Consider the following 7,955-nt stretch of genomic DNA (forward strand, 5'->3'; position numbering starts at 1 on the left):
ATTTGTGGGCAGAACTGAAAAAGCGTGTGCAAGCAAGGAGGCTGACACCTGACTCAGGTTCTATCAGCAGGAATGGGCCAAAATTCACCCAACTTATTGTGGGAAGCTTGTGGAAGGTTACCCAAAATGTTTGACCCAAGTTAAATAATTTAAAGGCAATGCTACCAAATACTAATTTAGTGTATGTACACTTCTAACCCACTGGGAATGTGATGAAAGAAATCAAATCTGAAATAAATCATTCTCTCTACAATTATTCTGACATTTCACATTCTTAAAATAAAGTGGTGATCCTAACTGACCTAAAACAGGGAATATCAGGAATTGTGAAAAACTGAGTTTCAATGTATTTGGCTAAGGTGTATGTAAACTTCCGACTTCAACTGTACGTTATTTGATTGCAAGCTAGCTAGCATTTTATTATTTGTTGTCATTACTCAGTACAGAGGCTAATTCTAGTATTGCTACCTCAGTAGGATTTGACACCTTATAGGCTGTGTCCTCATCGTATAATCATGTGTAGTATTCATCTCTAGACTGAAAACTGAGAAGAGAGATTCTTACCAAGCTCACGTCTTCGAAAAGAGGTCGTCCTTATGCCAATAAAAGTAACGTAATGACCCGTTTTCTATATTATAAATAGATAGGAGATGGTACAGACATGAGAATAATATATTCCTCTTACTTACAAAAAACTTGAAAATGCATACCGATGCATAACAGTGCATCAACGATCACACTGAACAAACTATAAGATATTTAGTAGCATAATACATCTTAACCATCAACTGTGGCATAGAAATGTCATATTTGCCATCATGAAAGAAACGTGCCCAGACAATAACATATACATGAATGTATTGCACTATGTACTGTAATTCGGTACTGTAAATGGACATTTTATTAGGTACAAATTATTCTCATTATCATTGTGATTAAGGGATCAAGCACTGAAAGACCAATCAATGTCATGTGGACCAACAATCATTGTGTTGTGTTACTCATTAGTAATAATGAACAATGTAATATTCATTGGTGGACCTATAATTCCACCATTTTAATCTGAGTTAAGAATTTTCATTGGGGATATCTCCTTGGTGGAGAGATCGCCATACCTAGTCATGGTTATAAGTTATGGTTATAAGAAATAAAAGTCTAACATTTTTAAAAGCCACTGAGTGTGAAAAACATTACGAACACTTTTCTAATATTGAGTTGTACCCCATTTTGCCATAAGAACAGCCCATGTTGACTCCAATGCTTCCCACAGTTGTGTCATGTTGGCTGGATGTCCTTTGGGTGTTTCTTGACCATTCTTGATACACACGGGAAACTGTTGCGTGTGTTTAAAACCCAGCATTGTTGCAGTACTTGACACAAACTAATGTGCCTGGCACCTACTACCATACCCTGTTCAAAGGCACTGAAATCTTTTGTTTTGCCTATTCACCCTCTGAATGGCACACATACACAATTCATGTCTCAATTAACTCAAGGCTTAAAAATCCTTATTTAATCCTGCCCTTCATCTACACTGATTGAAGTGGATTTAACAAGTGACATCAATAAGGGCTCATAGCTTTCACTTGGATTCAACTGGTCAGTCTAGAGCCGTAGTCTTAATGTTTTTTTACACTTAATGCTTTTGGCCCACTTATTTTCGTAGTCATATAAAGGAGCCTGTTGACTTCAGATGTTTGTCACAGTTGAGGAGTAGTAATGCACTGTATGTAGGAGATTAACTTCTTTACTGTAATTTCAGTCCTAAAAACAAAAGCATAATAACTCAAATAAAACCAACAAATTACACTTGTAAAGTTGTGTACTATGAGTGTGTTTGTGCAGGAGCAATGTCCGTGTGAGATTACAGGTAGGGAAAGGCCTTTGAAGGGACTGGTTTATTTCCTATTATTTATATTCATATTGACTCTCCGGAAGAGATGTAATCCTTCGTGGTGAAACGGCCACGTCCGTTCACCACAAAAAAGAAGTTACTACAAACAACAAATGATGTCCCTCTGACATCATTGCACGTGCAATAGAACAGCAGCATATGTACTGCAATATTTGTTTTTACCAGGATGCACAACGCTCCCCAGCTCTGCTTAGTCAACAAAACAAAAACAACAACAACAGCCGTGGGGCGGACAAGGCACTGTTTCCCGTAGTGAGGATTCCATCTGTAAGATGCTTCCTAGAGAAGTAAAGGAATTTTATGCTTTGCTTGAAAAAGGCAAGAAATTGATTGTCATCAATGACTTTGATTAATAAAAGGAGGAATCTTTTGAAATGAGAGAAAAATAGAAGGGGGATACGCTTCCACTCTCCATCTCAACTGTCCCTCCCAATCAGTATTTAGAGAGACCTGTGTCACAGTACTGTATGCCTAAACACAAGACATGAACACATCAACAACTAAACACATATGCTGCAAAATGTGATGAATGAAAAGGAACTTTCCCATCTCCTATCCACTACATAATTCAACAGTTCTGCCAACACACTGTAGAAGTGGAGCTGAGATGAAATATTAACACGGTGAGCCTAACAGACCGCCGCCAGAAATAGAAACACCTTTGGAGATATTTCTCCATCTATGGCATACTGTACCACTGCAAATATGCAACAAAATGAAGACAATGACAGTGCAGAAAAAACACCTTTCTCAAATGGTTTAAGAACAATATTATGTGTCAAACATAGTACACTGTTGGCTCACCCCATCACTGTAGCAATCTCGATAATAACCGCTCATTGTTGTGCATAATGTAGAATGGTCAAATGCACAGTCTATAAATGGCTCAGGTCAAACACAGTGTGTTGTCCTGAGTGAGCGAGAAACAATAGTGACATGTCAATTGAAGACTCTACTGATGCATGTTGTCAGTTACTACACATGAGAGTACACGTTGTTGTACTCTCATGCTTGATCAAATATGATATTGAGTTACCCATCATGATGAACTTAATGTTCATCAATGTTTCAAATACCATCTACTAATGTCATGTGGATCAGTAAATAATTCAGGAGTTGATGACACGATGCTCTCCCTTTGTCTCTTAGCATCACCAGCAGTATCTGCAGTCTGCAACCACCCTTGTAATCAGTGCTGGAATATGAATGAATCAGCGAATGCCCTGTGTGAGCTGCATAAGCAGTAGGGAGGGAGAACAGGCTAGGGCCCCCGTTACTCTCTATTAACAGACAAGATAATAGTCACTCCAAGATACATTCATGAGGGCATTCCAGTTGTAAGGTTCTGTGTTTATTTTCTTAGTCAACCTTGTGTTCTGTTTCATTGTGTCCTGAACGTAGCCCTGTGTCTTTGTGTTCTTGAACATAGCCCTGTCTTTCATTTTTGTTCATTGATTTCACCTGTGTTAGTTACTCACCTGGTCTCATCAGCTCCTTATTTAGTTCAGTTCATTCTGTTTGTGCCTTTGTGAGGTATTGTTCGTTTTGACTCTACCAAGCCTTTTCCTAGCTCGTTTGTGAGAACCAGTTATAGCCTTCAGTCCTAGTTTTGAATCACCTGCCTGTTTGCCTACCTGTGTATGACCATTGCCTGCATGTGACCACGATTCCTGCCTTCTGCGAAATAAACACCTGTCACGCTCTGCGCATGAATCTACACCTTTTTCTTCCTGAGTATTCATTACAACAGTGCTACACTGAATAAAATAACAAGTGTGTGTGTGTGTTTGCGTGCGTGCATGTGTGTAGTGTGTGTGATACATGTTTTGAGTGACTACTTTTTTGTTTTCTCATGCAAGTGGTGTCGCTCTACAAAGTAGTTATTTGTCTCTACATGCTCCGAGATAAATGTAACTGACATTAGCAAGGAATACATGATTTTCATCTTGCCTGAAATGGAGGCAACATAATGGCTACTGAATTCCTATGATCCAGATTGGTCAAATCTATTGATCACCACGCAAAGGTCAGATTAAAAACACAGTTGTCTAAAACAGTGCTGTGTAAAACAGTGTTCTGAAGGGAACGTGAAGACAACCCTGGCATTGCTATGAGCCATTGTGCGTACAGATGTAGGATCTTAATTTGAGCCAGTTTGCTACGGCAGGAAAATAATCCTGCAGTAGCAAGGAATGTGAATTATGTGGATTATAATTGATGGACATTTTTGTAAGGGTTGATACATTTTGTCTTAAAGGAAAATCAAGTCTGAAATTTCAAAGTGGAAATTACAAACTTCAGAAGCCTTTTTAAACCTCAGATACACTACAAATGTTAAAGTTATCCTGCAACGGGGTGATAAAATTAAGATCCAACACCTGTACATCATTGCACGATGTCATGATATCTCAGTGAGTTAGCTAGATAACTTGTGGTAATCATGCATTGTACACTTTCTTCCATCTTTGGTCTGATGTCAGAGATTGTTTTTGTGTTTCCTCCTGTCTTTTCCCTCTTTCTCTGTTCCAGGCTAATTTTCCTTCCCTTTTTGCAGCTTGTCCCCTCTATCGCTCAAACACCAACTGCTAAATCATCCTAGAGATCCCAATTCCATTTTAGCTCACTACGAATTAATGTCACTTTGCGTTAATGTTCTCACAGGCCCCATATTTCCTGTTTCAGGGGCACTCTGCTTTCCAAGGACTCTATGTGGATGACTGATTTCAGTTAAGACTAAACCCATATGAGCCACTAAACTTGTAAATCACTCACAAGAAATCGAGGTAATGATTGACGAATGTGATACTAGTTTGGAGTGTGGTTTTTCTACTCTACATAAACACACACAGAAGTAAAACATTTTTTTATTTTTTTTAACAATATTCATTTTTAGATCAAGAGGCACGCTCTCCCTGTCTTCTACCCAGATATCTCTTAACAACACACGACTCACACATTCCCCTCCTCCATCCTGTTATTTTTATATTTTTCATTTTGGTGTAATCAGTGCAGTGCAATCCAACTGTTGATGGAAAGCTTTTTTTTTTTATTTCCCCACTCACTTGGCTCAAATCTTCTAAGCTACCAGAGGGAGAAAGCCTGTAAAGAGAGAGAGTGCCATAATAAGAGAGGGATTTAAAATGATTCATTTCCGAAAGCAGTTTGGGAGATTCCCACCAGCACACAGCAGTGCACAGTTGAACAACACACACTCTTTTAAAAGTTTGCTTAAGTTTATCTTTATTTGTTCATTAAAATCATAAACTAGTAGAGCGGAAGGAAGAATGAAAATAAATATTATGAGCAGTGGAGGTGGGAAACCCACAACTGAATACAACATTATGAGTCAGAGATGGTTTTAATATTTATATTAACAATTGCTATTTCCTGTTGTACATCAATCAATCTATATTCATGAAGGGGACAAACGACCACCTTCCTTGAATAGACAAAGCAAGAGTGATAACTGAAAAAAAGGAGGGTGTGAAGGACTAGAAAGCCTTTGCTATTGTTTTAAGGTCAACGCTTTATTCCTACTCTGCAGGGTGACAACTCCCATCTCAGAATGCTGATCTATCTGTCCCTGTCTTGCCAATAAATGTGAAGTGAGACTATCGATTGCATGGTGAAAAGACCTGCGGTGGAAATAGACTGAGACATCTCTGCTGAATAAAGGCTTTCAATGTTCCCAAACCGCCCTGTCAGCATTGGATATGAAGGAGGATGGAACTGTGCCAAGATTCAGGTGACCACTGTTCAGATTTTATTGGCTGACTGTCTGTTGCAGATCATATTAGCTGACCGCTAATTTCAGATTATGTTAGCTGACTTTCCATAAAAAAAGTTGTATGAGTTATTGTGCACTTTATGACATCCAAAAGATGTCTGTTGCTCTGGTCACTGTCAGAACACAGAGCCAGTCTCAGAGCCAGTGTAGTCCCAACCTGCAGTATGTCATGAGGAGACAAGGGGAAGTGTGACACTGCCAGGTTGTGGATACAATGATTTACAAGACATATTTCCTCAATAACTGAGCGAATTTACAATTTTCAGTTCTCGCCATAGGAATAATATTGAGGCGGTGTGCCCTAATTTCTGAGATTCCTAGAGATAAGGCATTCATCATTGGGGCGGCTAGAGCGTTGGACTAGTAACCGGAAGGTTGCAAGTTCAAATCCCCGAGCTGTTCAAATCCCCGAGCTGACAAGGTACAAATCTGTCGTTCTGCCCCTGAACAGGCAGTTAAACCACTGTTCCTAGGCCGTCATTGAATTTGTTCTTAACTGATTTCCCTAGTTAAATAAAATAAAAAAAGTTGTTACATTATTGACCATTGAAACTCCATCTGAATGTCCAAGGAGAGTTGAGCATGACTAAGAACATTGTGTAAACCAATAGCGAAATGCTAAACCAGGAATATCATTACCCTTGACATGTTCAAACAAAACAAGTACACTATATGTACAAAGGTATGTGGACACCCCTTCAAATGAGTTTCAGCCACACCTGTTGCTGGCAAGTGTATAAAATCAAGCACACAGCCATGCAATCTCCGTAGACAAACACTGACAATAGAATGGCCTTACTGAAGATCTCAGTGACTTTCAACGTGGCACCATCATAGGATGCCCCCTTTTTAACGAGTCAGCTCGTCAGAGCTTCCCCGGTCAACTGTAAGTGCTGTTATTGTGAAGTGGAAATGTCTAGGAGCAACAACGGCTCAACCGTGAAGTGGTAGGCCACTCAAGCTCACAGAATGTGACCGCCGAGTGTTGAAGAGCATAGTGCATAAAAAATTGTCTGTCCTCGTTTGCAACACTAACTACTAACTAACTAGTTCCAAACTGTCTCTGGAAGCAACATCAGCACACAAATTGTTTCATGAAATGGGTTTCCATGGCCGAGCAGCCGCACAAAAGCCTAAGATCACCATGCGCAATGCCAAGCGTCGGCTGGAGTGGTGTAAAGCTCGCCGCTGTTGGATTCTGGAGCAGTGGAAACACGGTCTCTGGAGTGATGAATCACGCTTCACCATCTGGCAGCCCTACGGATAAATGTGAGTTTGGCGGATGCCAGGAGACCGATACAGTACCTGCTCCAATGCATAGTGCCAACTGTAAAGTTTAGTGGAGAAGGAATTAAGGTGTGGGGCTGTTTTTCTTTGTTCGGACTAGGCCTCTTAGTTCCAGTGAAGGGAAATCTTAACGCTACAGCATACAACGACATTCTGGATGATTCTGTGCTTCCAACTTTGTGGCAACATTTTGGGGAAGGCCCTTTCCTGTTTCGGTATGGCAATGCCCCCGTGCACAAAGCGAGCTCCATACAGATCGGTGTGGAAAAACTTGATTGGCCTGCACAGAGCCCTAACCTCAACCCCATCTAACACCTTTGGAATGAATTGGAAAGTCAACTGTGAACCAGGCATAATTGTCCAACTTCAGTGCCCAACCTCACTGATGGAAGAAAGTCCCTGCAGCAATGTTCCAACATCTAGTGGAAAGTCTTCCCAGAAGAGGGGAGTCTGTTATAGCAGCAAAGGGGGGACCAATTCCATATTAATGCCCATGATTTTGGAATGAGATGTTCGACGACCAAGGGTCCACATACTTTTGGTCATGTTGTGTATGTTATAAGTTGCAAGGAAAATTCCTTTTCATAATTGTAATGTTGTTTGGATGTTCTGGTCCTCAAAGAATGCAGCCTAATCACAGATTCCTCTAGGGCTGTATAAAATGTGATTAGAGTGTGGATTTCTAATGAATCTGGCGTTGGTTGAATCATTTCACTGAAGCCCGAGTAATTGGCATTAATTAAAGCTGAGTGAGTTGCGCATGCAGCAGCTCCATGCAGTGCAGTGGCTGTGCAGCAGCAGGACTACAGTAATTACTGCTGTGCGTCCTCAGTCCCAGGGCACGGGCACGACTTCTCCCTGGGCTCTGGTTCTCCTTACTGAGCTAGTCTCAATGCATGAACGCCAAAGGATAATTAACCCAAGCCTTTGGGAAGTTCCTTGGAGACCAGTGTCTCTTACTGTGAT

Source organism: Oncorhynchus mykiss, chromosome 2 (genome assembly GCF_013265735.2).
Source record: "Oncorhynchus mykiss isolate Arlee chromosome 2, USDA_OmykA_1.1, whole genome shotgun sequence".
NCBI lineage: Eukaryota > Metazoa > Chordata > Actinopteri > Salmoniformes > Salmonidae > Oncorhynchus > Oncorhynchus mykiss.